General features: G+C 40.5%; 1 protein-coding gene and 1 long non-coding RNA gene across 2 annotated transcripts in view; one reads left to right on the top strand and one right to left on the bottom strand.

The window, feature by feature from the left end:
• Positions 1–16,191, top strand: part of LOC127478513 (ferritin light chain-like) — a 136,443-nt gene that overhangs the window by 14,617 nt on the left and 105,635 nt on the right. The gene's annotated exons all lie outside the window — the stretch shown is intronic.
• LOC127478515 (uncharacterized) lies at positions 160–15,888 on the bottom strand. The gene is made up of 3 exons (XR_007907259.1): positions 15,480–15,888; positions 6,996–7,126; positions 160–1,790 (listed from the first exon to the last, which is right to left on the bottom strand). It is a non-coding gene; the product is annotated as an uncharacterized LOC127478515 (long non-coding RNA).

The following is a 16,191-nucleotide window of genomic DNA, read 5'->3' as shown; positions in this document are numbered from 1 at the left end:
GTGTGAAACAACCTATGATTTATGGCTTTTGTATAAACATAAGAGTAAAATAAAATGAAAAACACACCGAAAACCAATTTAGATATCGTCATCAGCTCTAAATACTCTGATGACAGATTATCATTGTATTCTCTGTTAAGTCACTATTAAAAAGGGAATTTGTACAATTCTTACCTTTCAAGCAGGAAAAGTAAAGAGGGAACAGCTATTTCCAGGGAATATCTCTGACTCCTTTAATCATGTATGGTCTTGAAGATCAATGTTCTGTGGAGAGGGGCAAGCTGCCCTGTGTTGAGCAGAGCAGCGCAGTTGCTTCTCCTTCCTGAGGCAGAGTCGTGCTTCAAGCTTGCTGTTTCCCTGTCCCAGAGGCACAGAAAAGGTAGCAGCCATGGGGATTTCCTCTACAGCCAGATGCTTGTGCTCATGATTGATGATAAATCAATGTTGAGGTTCAGGACCATTCGGTGGAGCAGGCCAGACTCCCACGGATCGGAGGGGACTCCAAGGCAGGACTGTCCCCTTGGTATCTTCAAAGTCCAACCTCGTAAAGGTCTCCTATTGATTTCACTATGGGCAGGAAACACTCCAGCCCACAAAGATTGAGCTTATCCCTTTCATTTTTCCAGTAAAAATAAAAATCAAATGAATTTGAGAATGTGCTAATTCATACTAGCATGATACAGGAGGGTGTCTACTAAGGTCAGAAAAATGGCCCAGGTTAAGTTGGATGCCTGTATCACTAACTTACAAACACTAAAGAGAGACAGTTGCCTCACAAATCAGGGCCTCACACATCACTAATAACATTTTCATTGCCTTCAGCAAACACCTGATCAGGCCCACAATACAAAAAATGCTTTTGTGAAATATTAAAGATCTTATCGTCCCCATATAATTTGAGGTTGGTAAAAGTATCAATTTTACTGTCATTAAATGGCAACCAAAAAACATTTTGCCAGCTCAGGAACTACAGAGGCTCTGTATATACTGGCAGCACACAGTTTATGCCTGCTTTGCCACAGCACCCCATTATGTGGGACACAACAGGGCGTACCTGGCTGTAAAGCTGGCACGGCAGAGCGGGCACAGGGCGCTTGTGCTCAACAATGTACACGTAGTTCCATGTGAAGTCATGTATATTGCATTTCACTGATTTATTTTAGCACCCAAGTTTCCACATACTGATGTTAATGTTACAACAGAGAACAGGCATTTAGCACATCCCAAAATAGATGGATGGATGATGAAGAAAAAATATTCATAGATTTCCTATGCAGAGCCCACCTTTCTTCCATTGATGTCATTGAGAAAAGTCCACTGGAGTAGGGCCAAAGGCTATCAGTGCTAATAAATACATTTTTGGGTTAAAAATATATTTATTTTGGGACTTCAATAAGGAAAATTGTTCCCTGTATTATTTCTTCCTGTTTCTTTCTGAGGTAATATATTTAAAACAAATGCCTATGGCTTCTCTACTCCCCCTGTGCATCAAGAGGACAGCATGTTACTGACAGAAATATATCCCAGTCTATGACTAGATATTTTGCAGAGCTTGAGTTTAGTTCTGACAGACCTAGGATCAAATGTAAGACTGATTCAACATTTACAAACTTTGTCTTGTAGGATCAGCCCTGAATGCTTATATACATCTTCAGGAGCCCAGTTTAACAATCAAAGTCCAGCCTGTCTTGGTCTACAGAAACACTCCAGCATGGGCTACAAACAAATAGTCTGAAATCTTCAGTTTATGCCACACAGGTTCCAGTCCAATATTCTGCAGGATGCAGAACCTAAAGAAAGACCATCTGAGTTTAAAAAATCTGAATCCCGCAGATTGCACCAACACGCAAAGCCTGGGTGAAACTGGGGGTGACAGCAAACCAGATCATTCCTTACCTCAAGCTGCCTCAACAGGACAGTAAAGAGCCTACCAGAAAGGGGGTTTGGAGCTATTCACTAAAGATATTACAATTATCTGGTGTTTCATATGGAACACTACTTCCCAAGGGAAAGTCATCCAGATACAGTTAAAGGAAAGTAACTGTCTTTGAACATAACAATAAGTGTGTATTTTAGCAATGTTTGATTTAATTTGGTAACTTAGGAAAGCACGGCATGACAAACCTAATATTACTGGTTTGTCTTATTCAAACTATTGCTATGGAAAAAGTGAAGAGGAATAAATTTATACTTCACTTATATATGCTAAATGCTCTGATTTTAGATTTTATCAGGTAATTTGCATAAATGAAAATGAAGATGATCCTTTTTCTACTTTGAATATTTCACAACAAAGTGCAGTAAAGTTGCTGGGTTTTCAAATAGCAATGTTAAACGCCATTTCCTATATTACCATTGAAACTGCTACAGAAATTTTTCACATTCACCTGAAGATGCAATTTTAGGTAAAAGATATATGAACTATTTGTGATACCATTTTTTCCTTTAAAAATATTTTGTCATCTGTATCCAAAAATATTAAAGAAATATTAAGTTGACGGTTGCTTTGCACCAGATGCTGCCCTTCTAAAATGACTTGTCATTTTCAACTCAAGATAAAGACCTTACAAACCCCCATGAATGTAGAAGCAAAAACAGTTTTCATTTTACATTTGATATTCTGCAGATATATTCGAAAGGTTCAAATTATGCAAAGGGTAAAACCTGCTCATTTTACTCATAAAAATAGTATTATCATCTTCAGAAGAACTACATCTCAGAAGACAAGGAAACATTTGTACCTCATACCCCATAAATTTTCATGAGAATAAATTAATATTTCCTATTTCTTTAAAAAATTTTAATTATTTCCTTGAAATCAGTGGCAAAACTTCCAACTTTAGTAGGAATAGTTTCAAACTATTGCACAGAATACTATGCAATACTGTCTGAGATAGTGTTCAGATAGCAGTGCAAAGCCATGACAAACCCATTGTTGTGTCCCTTTGCTCGTGCTCTGGTCACTGACCCGCCTGTATCACAAGGCCTTCAGATCCGCAGATCCCCCGAGCACAACCCTCTGAACAAGATGCCAGACTTTAGTGCTCACCTGATCTTGAAAATACAAACCAGAAACTATCCCCGTAATAGCACTGAAAGCCTACAACAGTTCCAAAATGTGTGGCTGACACGGAGCCTGTGATAGCAGGAGATGGTATGAAGGTCATCGCGCATAACTCGCATGTGGCAATCTTGGCTTCGCAAGCAGTAGGTGGTAAAATGGTCTTTGTACAGTCAGAGTGCAAATCTCTGACAACACGTCCTAGAGATCGTCTTGTGAGGCATATCCAAGTACCTCATTAAGCACTATTTACTAATGCTTATCAGCTCGCCCTCCCCCAGCCTTTCAAATCACTTGTTTTCCAGTAAAACTGTTGAACAGTCTAGACTTCCCCTCATGATCAATGCAGCGTGCTCCCCTCTCAACAGGTTTGTTGCACAACTGGGAATGTCATTAAGTGGAGACCTTTCAATATTTGAGATTTCAGGGCTATTGAGGGAGAGAATGGTCTGTAGCATAATACAGAAAAGCTCCCAGATAGTCCTTTCCCTCTCAGATCCCACCAGGAATTAGGAAAATGTCTGGCATAGAGCCACTTGGATCAGTAAAAGGAGCGCAGAAGTTTCCCTATGGACCCAGAAATCTACCTATTGGATGCACAGACACTTCTGAATACAGACCTTAACATTGTAACTTAATGATGAAAACTGACCTATTCTGTAATCACTGGGTGATAGGAAACCTCAGGGTTTTCCCAACAATACAGTCAGCGTGGCACTGAACTCCAATTTTCTTTCTAAAACATCAGTAACTTTATCTTCTACAAGCATATTAACATCAACAAGTGTGCTATTTTATGTAATAATTAATAACCTCATATTTATCAATAGGGAGGCAAACACTGTAAGTATTTATATAAAAAAGTACTAAAAACTCTGGCAGACAATAACCTAGAAGAGTGAGGGAGATTAATCAGAAGACTGAGGGAGGTTGTAATTTTGGTTGGGGGGGTAGTGGTTTTTTTTTTTGTTTGGAGTCAGATTCACTCCGAGGTCTGTGTCTCAGCACACTTACCTAGTGCTGCATGTCTACGGCAGTAAAAGGGGGTCTCCCAATCTCCACAGTCCTCCCTAACACATCTGAACTCACCTTGAGCCTTTTTTGGTCCAACAGCCACATCTGCTGGGCAAGATGTAAACTGCATTTCTCCCTGAAATTGTCACTTGGTGAATTCCATGTTCTATCATCTTTCTAGAATGGAAAATTTGTTGGTGCAGAAACAGCAAAAATATTTACAGTCTTCAGTCAGCACCTGGAGCCCCCTACACTACGAACAGCAGGAAAAATATATTGGGAAAGCCAAACTCTTCCCTACCACGCACCTTCTACAAAAACACAGAGGAAAAATATGTAGGAATAGTATAATTTGAATTTTTTTTAATAGTGTGCAAATTTGGGGGTATTTTATTTTGTTTTAAGTAAAAAAGAAAGACGAAAGGGAGAGAGAAAATGAAAGGTCTTTGAAGGCGTTGTAAGGCCTGAGCAATTGTCCCGGGGGAGACAATTTGCTTACCAGAAGGCAGGTGGAGCAGATGCACAGGAAGAGGAGATGACAGCAAGACCACACTGCAATCCTCTGGTGACCAAGTCCCTCAGTAGGGCACAAATCATGGCCAGCAGATCGAGGGAGGTGATTCTCCCCCTCTGCTCTGCTCTGCATCCAACTCTGGGCCTCCCAGCACTGGAAGAACATCAACCTGTTCGAATGAGTCCAGGGGAGGGTCACCAAGATGATTAGAGGGATGGAGCACCTCTCCTACGAGGAAAGGCTGAGAGAATTGAGATTGTTCATACTGGAAAAGAGAAGGCTCCAGGGAGATCTAATTGCAGCCTTCCCATACCTGAAGGGAGCCTCCAAGACAGATAGAAAGGGACTATTTTCAAGAGAATGTAGAGACAGGACAAGGTGGAATGGCTTCAAACTGAGAGTAGGTTTGGATTAGATATTAGGAAACAATTCTCCACTTGAGGGTGGTGAGGGACTGGAACAGGCTGCCCAGAGAATCTCTGGATGCTCCATCCCTGAAAGTGTTCAAGGCCAGGTTGGATGGAGCTCTGATCTAGTGGAAGGTGTCCCTCTCCACATCAGAGGGGCTAGAACTAGATGGTCTTTAATGTCCCTTCCAACACCAACCATTCTGTGACTCATTTTATGATTCTGTGAAGTCACATTGGTGTGCACAGTAACCCCCACCCAGCACATAGGTATAGAATAGCACAAGCTGAGAAACAATCCTACCCATTCGGAAAGACCATTTGAAGCCATATAAGGGAAAGGTAAGCAAGTGTAGAGGGGACTACCTAAAGATAACCTACATACTGAAGTATTAACCCAGCATGTTAATTTATTTCTTCCAGAGTTGCCCTGACTGTTGCATTTAACATCTCTCTTGGAAGTGCTTCAAACTAAATTCCTTTCTTTTACATTGATACTTTACTTCTGAATCCTAAACCAAATAAAGCAATACCTTTCTGTTATGAATGTCTTTGCTTCTTTTATGCCACCTGTGGGTTTCCTGAGGCTGGAGCCTACATTGTCCATGTGCCTGTGGTACTAAGAGGTACTTTTGATTGCTGCTGCTTGCTCTAGTGTAAAAGGAAAGTACATTATTACTAACAAGTAGTGTGTAAGCTTTTCTCCAGACCACCGGAGGGCAGCATTTCCATGAAAAAGAGGACTTGGACATCTTTTCTTTAGTGCATACATTTTTATTTTTCCTAAACTTTCATATCTAACTCTTCCTCAGCTCAAGTAGAGAGTATCATTTCACAGCAAGACAACTGAAATTAATGAGCCAAATCTCTACCTAGTGTAAATTCATCAGTCTTATTGGCAGTTGACACATAAGGTTACCCTTATCTGTTGGAATTATCACAGCAAGTACAAACTCATGTTTTGAGTTTGGATGCTCAAAGTTGCATTTTTATGTGAAAAACCATAGGCTTGTTGGAATGAAGACCATCATAAAGCAAAGCTGTTATACAACAGCTTGTAAAGGGAGACCTTCAAACAGGGCATGTAATGCTCTCAATTGCAGACTAATACCATAGAAATACAAATGTATGCAGGGAGGTACACGTGTCACACATGTTCCTCTGCATGGAAAAGGTCATACTTACATACCTTTGTTCCTTTTGGAAAGGAAGCATGGTTATGTGCTAGGCACACATGCTCTACGCTCTCAAAAGCTTCTCTCTACAGAATTACACACTTGAAACAGCTTGCACTTGAAAGCCAGCTGCACAAAATGTAGTCCCAAACATGCTTTTCAAAAGCTTCACAAATCCCAATTACATTAAGCGATATGAAAATAAGCAACAAAGTAATGTGCCTAATTAACAAAGCTAGAGATGGAGCCAGCCATTTAGTTTGAAGTACTTCCAAGAGAGATGTTAAATGCAACGGTCAGGGCAACTCTGGAAGAAATAAATTAACATGCTGGGTTAATACTTCAAGCTCTGTGGGAGTAAAAAGTGTGTGTAGTGAAAGGAAACAAAGGTAAAAATATCACAGGGTGCTAGTTTGTTTGTTTGTTTGCCAAGGACACTTTAGCTTTGGCCATTTATTGTTCTTCATGGTATGCTAGAAATTATGCAAGAAGGCGTGAAAGTATCAGCATTGTGTCACTGGATTTCCTAAATTTATCTTTTCCCTATCTGTTAAGTCTTAGCTCAAGGTCAGGAGAAACAACCATTTTGAGTGAAGGAACTATGAGATAAGACACATTCACGAAAAATACTTTAATGGTGTTCTTTTACCTTTAATACTATCTGCAACCACAGCCTAAAAGATTCCTCTCACCACAGGACTTCTGTGAGCAATTATCTCTGGTGGCTTGTTCAGAGAATACCCTGTACATGTCTTTTGTTCCACAATAGTAGTTGTTTTCTGGTCCCCATAGCTAAGAACTGACTGATTCTAAATCTTAGATACCTGTCATTGGGTAAGCTCAGGCCATCACAAACTCTCAAGTTCCAGCAAGCAGTGTGGCTTGAATCTGTTCCAGTACTCATCTGTTGGCAGCTGTTTCCATCTGCTCCTTCTTGAACCGTTCTGCTCAGTCCCTGGGGAAGTGCAGAAAGATTGTCACGCAATGAACTTGCTTGTTGTGAGGTGGCTGCTCATGTTTTACCCGAATCTGTCATTTCACCTCGTCTGCTCTCTGGCCTTTTTTTGCCATAAGAATTCTGAGTTCTGTTGCGCATCAAAGGGAAAAAAAAAACCCCAACACCTATTCCTAGATGTGGATGACAAAATGTTATTCCTTCTTTAAAGTACAAATAATTATTTTTAAAAAGAGATACAGAAAAGATTGATCAGATCACTTAATCCTCACAGCTGCTAGGTACGTAGTGATTCCTGCATGTATGTTTTGTAGCTAAACATGTCTGACAAATCTTTGCTTTGTAATGAGGGAAGACATATGCCCTTCAAGCACTCCATGACCATTAACTGTGGCCTTGTTTGGTTTTGTGGTTAAACACAAAGTGTAGGAAAAAAAAACAAACCAAAAATGACATTTTCTGTTTTAGACACCAGTGGTTAGGTTTCCAGACTTGCAGCTCAGCCTTTAGGAACTTTGTTTGACTGAGCAAATGTCTATGTGCATAAGGCTCCTCTATTAATTTATCCTATTGCTATTTATGTACTAGTTAACTTGATAGCTACAGACTAATATTAACTGACCAGAGTGAAGCAAAAGGTTTTACTTTTTCTTAACAAAGATAATTAGTTTTATATTTTCATCTCTGAAAGTTTTAATTCATATTTTCATATACCATCTCTAGCCTGATTTCCTACTGGACCAAATTGTCCTCAAATCTCTTGGGCCTCCAAACAGGTATGCCTGAAAACTCAAACTTTAGTGTGCCAAAACATCCTTTTTTATTTTTTTCTTGCAAAGCACATCCCTAAATATAAGCAGCATTCTAAAGATCCTACTCAGTCTTAGACTGGGAGGTGAGAAATACTCCATAAGACAAGCAATACAACACAACATGGAAACAAAGCTGAAGAAAATTCCATTAGTAACCCAAATGCAATCATCTGGATTTTGACCTAACCAGAATTATACATATTTGTGGATACATAGGCGAAAACACCTCCTAAGGACTGTATGAAGCAGACACTCAGGAAAATTGACAGCAATTTCATTGACTTCCCACATCACCTCTTCTGTGGTGCACTGTCCTTTGGAGCATACATCTCTCTGCTTGGACTATGCAGTAGCCAAAATGGGCCACAGAAGTACCACTGTAGTACTTCTACCTTTCCATATAATGAAGGGTTCTTAAGGGGTTTGGCATGATAAAGCAAACAAAAAGCGTCTTTGCCCACATCCTGAATTACTACTGCATGGGCAATCTTTTTCTCCACTTTTTAACAGGCAGGATGACTATAAGCTGGAGAACAATTTTAAAAGAACCTGTAGAAATCTATTTTATTTTTTATTACAGTCTGACTAATTACAAAGAAAAAAAAAGGCCTTTCCTTTGGATTTGAGAACTGGACACCACTTTTCTCTTATTCCTTCATAGGAAAGCCAGTAAACATGTTATTGCAGGCTGTCTTATAGGATGAGAATCCATCCTAGAAAAACAGAAAGGTCCAATTTTGCATGAGAATGGAGCATAACTGAAGGAAGACCCACTTTGATTTCTTGTTGCCAGCTCTGAATATCTTGTCCCATTGTGATCTTCCTCTGCTTTCTTGTTATTCCCCAGTCCCTTCTACTGTCTACCTAGAGGCAAAGACTACAACTGCAGAACGTGGCAGAATCCACAGATGAATCAGACTGAGTCAGTAAACAATGACTAAAATGCAGTCTCATGGGAACAAACATATCACTATGCTTCTTAACCTAAACCATTTAAATACAAGCCTGCTGCAAATCTAATACATTACCAGGAATCCAAGCCACAATCTGGAGGGATGGGACAACTCTTTTGCACTGAGGCTCCTATAGAATGCTTTCCCAGGTCCTGAAAACTCTGGGTAGAGCATCTTCCTGCTTTCTGGAGAACAGAGACCATTCATTATAGTTTATGCCAGCAACAGAAGGCTGAGGACAAGCTGATAGAGGTGCTATCCCTTCACTCTTTCCTTTAATCTAGCTCTCAACACCTCATTTAACTGGAACAAAAGGCTGCTGTTAATGCTGAGCCACAGGCCTAGGCATGAGACAGGATCAGGAAATCTGCATTCCCAGCAGCTGGCCCAAGATTTGTGACAGAAGGTGGATTCTGCTTTCCATTCACTCACACTTATATTGTATAAATCCTGGTTATTGACAAAAGAAATGCAGCAGATTTCATCTCCAGTGCCAATTATTTAACTAGCATCACTGGAACTATTATACTTTATTTCTCTTCATATGCAGCATACAAATAATTACTTCAACAGGATTAAATGTCACATTTCACGGGACTGGCTGTGTAAATATTTACAAAGCTAAAGAACAGCAAAGACATCTCAGAGTTATTGATTTATGTCAAATATTGAGAAGCTGGGTTAATCAAGGGATTTAAGCAATGCTTTAAACTTTGAGTCAGCATTGTTGAGATTTATTTAAACTACTCTTGCCTTTCAACATCTAAAGTTTTACAAATCGTTTATAACAATAAAGATTTACAGGCCATTTTCCCATCTGCTTTTCTGAGAACATTTCAGTTACTATTGTGAACTCAGAGTAGGCTGAAGAAGTAATAACAGCTGTGAAAAGTGAATCATTACACAAAAACAAAGTTCTAATTTCAATTTAAAAAGTGAAGAAAGAAATTTTCTAATTGTTAGAGAAATAGTCAGCTGATGGGCAAGCACATACATTGTATAAAATAGAGAATGTTCCATACTGCTCGGTCAGAAACAGACATTAATATTTATTTTTTTCCTGGTTAAATGAAAAAGATACACTTGCAGCACTGAGAAGTGCATGCTTTTTTCAAGAAAAGACTAGCACCTCCTGTTCTGTATTCTGTATATAGTAGATGTGAAATACATATGTCTGTATCTATGTGTTTGTGTCTGTTGCTATGTTCATGCACCTGCAAATTGGCTGAGCTTTTAAAAACATAATGACAGCATTAGTAGAGTTTTGTTTTCAGAAAAAGCTGCCTAGGTCAGTCTAAAAAACTCAAGGACCTTTTAGGCCTGCCCAAAACAAATAATCTAATAAAATAAAGCCAAATCTCTAGCCCTTTCTGAAACTCTAGCCACAGTACATGTTAGGAGTTAAATAGCTCACACCTATGTGTGCTCTTTCAGAAATGAAGACCCAAGCCCTCAGGATGGCTGCTCTCAGCTCATAGTGACACAACTTTACCAGCTTCCATAAGCATGTTTTGTTATGCGCTGCCACAAAAATTCCAACTGTGTAAGCTGAATTTTCCTGATCACCAGCTGCCTTTTTTTTGCTGGATCACACCTAGATCAGCAGGAAGAAGACAAGAGACAAATCTATACCCTTCCTTTAAGTCCACATTGTAACAAAGTGGTGCATTAGCCAAGCTGTGTGCCTAATTTCAGATACTTAAAATAGACTTTGCAGTGATTTAGCCCCATGATTTCTTGATAAACAATTATTTCTATTTTGGGGAATGCCTCATCAAACACAAATCCTGACAATTTTACTACAGCCCTGACTAGAGGATGTGCTCCAAGAGAAGCACAGTGTCTGACCCATTCCAGCTACATGCTGGATTCAAGCACGTGTTGGGGGTGAGACAGAAAACTCAACAGTTGTTTACAGTGTTCACTGCCCTTTTTGCCAGGAAGAAGCAATCTTCTCTTTCCCTACAGGAAAGACAGTTTGGAAACACCTCTAGTCCTTTAGCAAGCAGCAGAACACTCCTTCCACCACCTTGTCTTGCTCGTGTGCACCATTCCCATCATTTTATCTGCTTGGTTCCGTCTCCCATAAATTTTCAGCAAAACCAAATGAATTCAGGTGGGAGTTTCTCTCAGTTAATGGAGTGAGTAAAGACCAATGATGATCTCTATCATGTCACAATATTACTTCCATTTTTTTCCAGAGCAACTTCCATTTATCTCACAATTTGATATGCACTTTCTGAAGGATCCCAAAGGAATTTGCAGATCAAGAAGAACCTTCACTCGGAAATGTCAGCCCAGTACAAATGGATGAAAAACAAATGCAACTCAGCAGGCAGAGCACAGTAAATACTTCTCAGCTCAAAGCAAAGCCATGCAACAGTTGAAGAACATGGATGAACATGAAGTACATATTCAAGCAAAAGTGAAGTAATTAAGAATGAAAAATCTAGATATAAAAATTCAGGAACTAGCATTTAGCCATCACTTCTGCTGCTCTGGTTACTCTCATTAAAAGCATCAAGACTTCTTTGCATCAGGCTTTGGGCTACACAGCTCTTCAGACATGCAGCACCTCTATGACTCCTGCAGTCAACATTAAGCACCAACCCACAGTTTTCTCCTCCATTCTCATTCTTTCTGTGGAAGGCTTTCATTCAATTAATGACAACTCAAAGGGGCAAATCTAACCTTTCAGGAAAGTAATATCATCTATGCAATTGCAGTTCCTTGATTTTCAAGGACAAAATGACTACATTGCATGCTGAAATGCATCCCAGCTTTCCATTTGAAGACCTCAAACCAAATGATTTACAATGATCAGTGTTAACAGATAGAGCAATTCACAGTATGATGTAATCTAAAACTGATAAAGAACTGCACTGAAATACTGTTGTCATGAATTTAACGCAAGAGAGCACAGGCTGAATTATAGCATTCATATATTGCACAACTGGTGTTCCAGCCCTGGTTGTCTTTTGTTTTGAGTTTATAATTCTTACAAATAACTCTCTCCCTCTCAGCTTCCTCTAGCTTTAAAAGCATTTTGAATGTGCTCTCCAGTTGCATTCATAGTTGTGCACAAAGTCACAGGTTCTCTCAACATCCTTTTTCCCCTCTTCAAATTGTTACAATTGGTACACATTTTTCTCTGAAGATAAAGTGACTGATGAACTCAGAGCTAGGCTTAAATTTTAAGAGTGAGAGCTTCGTTAGCTGTCACTATTGCTGGTATCCTCACCAGGAATATTTATGAAGGAAGAGGCTAAAGAGGTGTTTAGAATCAGGTACTCTTGATACACTAATAAAGCACCAAAGCATACAGCTCCTTACGTGCAACTTTGTGCCTATGCAGTTCTGTCAATCCAGCATCTTCTGTAAGTGGTAAAATGTCTTCATGAAAAATAAAACCAATTTTTAAAAAATTAAAATTTCACTTCAAATATATGAGTTACTAAGTTTAGGAATGCTAGGGAATATATGCTCAGTCATCTCACACATTGAGAAAAAAGCTCCTTTGGAGTTAGAGAGAAATCACTGCAGTTGTCAGCTAAAGCAGTGAGTAGAGAATAGGAGGATTAACAACAGTGAACCCACACTAGCTATTTTTTAGTTTGTAGACATAATTTAGACTTCCGTTTAAAAGACAACCTGCCTTTCATTGTATATGATTACCTGGGGATGCTGAAGTATAGGGCAGCAAAGGTGAACCCAGTACACCAGATACAGAGGTGAAAGAAGGACTCAGTCTTCCTGTGTCATCAGAACACAGGAGAGGTCACAGTGAGGTGACCTAATACGAGTGATAAAATTAGTAAGGGGACTCGCTCTCTTTTTCTGCTACACAGTAGTTTAAAAACTAAATAATATCTATGGCTTGAAGTTATTCTTCCACCGTCACCACTAAATATGTTGATTTAGAAGAACAGCTAAGGTTATAAGTAGACCAAATGACTAAGGACTGCTCAAAATGCATATATACTCTCCTGGGTAGTAGTTGAGCAACTCTGGCCTCTCAGAAGGCTCCCACAAGGAAGGCCTTCAGAGAGACCTTTCTAAACTCTACAGCTTATTTTCTCCACTTATGCCAGGTTTTAGTCAGCCCCAGCTCAGTGTAGATGATCATCAAAATCTCTCACCAGTTATTAAAATGAACTCAGGAAACAAAATGTATTTCCAAGGCTAATAGCTTTTAATACATTTTAAAAAATTCTGATAACACCACCTGCTGCTATACCAGAATCCTTTTCCAAACTGACTGTCAACTATTTGCATAACCTACTAACTCTGTGCCTACAGAGGGCTCCCAGCACTATTAAGTTGGTTTAGTTCTTTTTAACATGCAAAACTTAGTAAGGTTAATTACTAAGTTAACTTAAAATGACAAGTGGTATCACAGAAAAACTAGATAATTCCTGGACTTACACATCCACCTTCACATTAAGTCCTCCTTAAAGATGCTGAACATAAACCAGATGTTTAAACATTTAAAGGTGTCAAACATAAACCAGAACAAAATACAGTTATAATACTGTTATTTTTCAGTGGGACTAGAAGGACAGAAGTGCCACTGTATTGTTTGGGATTAACCAAACTTCCATGGAAGTTTTCTGTCTGCAAATTAGATCTTGGAAAATTAGTTGATTTGTTTTGCCTGTCATAGTCCAAACATTTCTAATTATAGAAAGTTATTTTTTTAAATTAAGCTAGAATTTTATATCATTATATGGCAAGCTTAAAGCAAGACTTTGCTCACAGTACCTGCTAGACTGTCTTAAAACTTTCATTTCATGCAAACCAGCAACCACCTACCTGGTGGTATCAGCTATCACTAATCAAACAAATGCCAATCATGCTATAGTCTACCATGCAAAGCAAAGTCTTTGTGTCTTAATATGCAGTTATTTTGTGCCCCAATCCTTGTTAAATAAAGATATTATTTTCTAATACTTTCCCTCTCAAGCTTCAATATAAGCTTCAAACATGATATCTTTCATCTTCTGCAACAAAGTAATGTATAAACTTCACGTTCCAATTTATATTTCTAAAAGACCTTCCATTTCAGTAGCTATCTTGCTCCAGATCTCACAAGCTCCTGTTCGCCCACCAATCTCTGATTTGGGGTCCTCTCATATGTCTTTTGAAATATCCAACTCTTTTGTCTCTACTAACACTCCTTTTTCAATTACAGCTTTAGTATCTTCAAAGAAACCTTGCAGGTCACTTAAGCGTGGCCTCCTCACCTGAGTCCAGGAAAACTATCTTTAAACAAGCTTTTTAGCTTTTAATATATACTTTCAGATGACTTCTGAGGTTCTGTACCACTCTCTTTCAGTTCCCCAGACAAGAAGGAAAATCCAAGCAACAGAAGCTGCATGATATCCCTTTCATCCCCACAGTCACCTTAGTTTCCAACACTGAAATTCTTAAAGAGAATTCAGGGGGGTAAGGTAACATGGAAGGCAGGAACTAATGAGCTGGGAAAGAGCCTCTGGAGTTGTGGATGTGACCAGAAGGACCCACTAGACTAGGATTTAGAGGCCCTTAACTTCTTTCCTGGATTACCTGCCTTCCTCAGCATTCATAACTCTCAAAATCTACTCTACGGTGCTTTCCCATTGATCCCCAGATCTATTATTATCAAAAGGAGTGCCTTACTATGATTAAAAAATAATTTCCGTGTGTATGATTTCTATCAGTGAGTGAACGTCCTCCTCTCCTTTCTTAAGGCCAGGCTTGGGTTCACAGACATACCCTCTTCTCCCTCTGTGGGCTCAGGCTGGCAATTCTCAAGGACTTTAGAAAGTATTTCTGTACTTGTGATTCTCATATTCTCCCTCTGTCATCAACCTTTCTGCCTCTGTTCAGTCCCAGTGCTCAAGTGGCTGTCTGGCATCTCTTCGTGGAAATTTTGTCATCAGTTTTTGCTAGCTAAAATGCAGAGTTGCCTTGACTTAGCCTCACTTTCCCTTTTCTCTTTCACTGCTGCTGACAACAGTAACATACTCCCATTGCTAGTGTCCCCTCTCCCCTTTCCCAAGAGTCACAAACCAGGTCCCAGGCCTTCCTTCTACCCCATCAGCTTCAAGACCAATCTGTTACCATTTTCACTGATAAACTGCTGGTTAGACCCCTTTGGAATATCCTACCACAACTACTGCAAAGTTTTTCTTCTCTGCATCCCAAACATGCAATGCTCTTTTGCAACCCAAAGAAGTGGTGGGTGGTCAAACACCTCTTCTCACAAACCTGACCACACCGCTAGCTCTTTGACAGCCCTCCACTTGTTCCTCACCTACTGTTCCCACACATCTGAATCTCTGTCCTTCTTCAAAGCTCAACCTAACTGCATTCCTCTAGTCTACACTCTACTGTTAAGCATGGTATTGTCCCTACCACTTCTGCACTCCAGCAGTATTCCTTAACCATGTACCCTTCAACTGTATGTTTCTCCACTCTATCCATTCATCATGACATGACCTCCCATGATCAATCCACAATGGCTCAGCTCTTCAGGCTCTCCCATAAGTCCATTCCTCCTGAGATGCTGGCAGCAAATAAACCAAAACACAGGGGGTGTCTACATACCTCTGTCACTTCCCTTCCACACAACCATCTTCCTGCTGTTCTTCAAGCTCCTCACAAACCAGGAACCGGATTTTTCTTTTAAACGTCCCTTGGCATTCATTGTGAATGAAAGAGAACAAAAAAAGAATAAACAACACAAACCCAAATTGCAACTTCCTACCAACAACAGTGTCAGGAAAGAAACAAGCGAACAGTAGGAAAAGCAGGAGAAAAGATGGAGAAGTGGAGCAGATATGTAGGACCATGTAAAAGCGTGATAAGAAATGACAACCCCTGGGCACCCCCGCTCGTGATATGAGAAATCTATGCCTGGGTTGATCTTGAGTTTTGCCCTTCAGCGAGTCCAGTTCCGGCAGGACGAGCACAACCGTGACTCACTTCAGTGGTGCTTGAGAGGGTCACTCAGAGCGCAGCGCGGGGCAGCACCGCACACGCGAAGGAGACCCCCCAATGGGGACTTCCCGCTGCGGGAAGGAGGCCGGCGACTCGGGAGGTGAGCTGTGGGGGGAGGAGGGCGCTCTCCTTCCAGCCGCGGGCACCGGAGCAGACATCTCGTCCCAGCGGCACGGGTGGGGGAAGCGCGGGACGCGGCGGCCGAGGGGCGGCGGGGCCGGGGGGGCGCGGCCGGCGCTAGGACCGGGCGGGAGCGGCGCCTGCGCGGCGGTGCCCGGCGGGCGGGCGGGCTGCACCGAGCGCTCGGCAGCGGCGGCGG

The sequence above is a fragment of the Manacus candei genome, unplaced genomic scaffold (assembly GCF_025592945.1).
Source record: "Manacus candei isolate 608988 ecotype Guabito, Panama unplaced genomic scaffold, ASM2559294v1 h1tg000060l, whole genome shotgun sequence".
Classification (NCBI taxonomy): domain Eukaryota; kingdom Metazoa; phylum Chordata; class Aves; order Passeriformes; family Pipridae; genus Manacus; species Manacus candei.
This window is presented reverse-complemented; position numbering and strand designations above follow the sequence as displayed.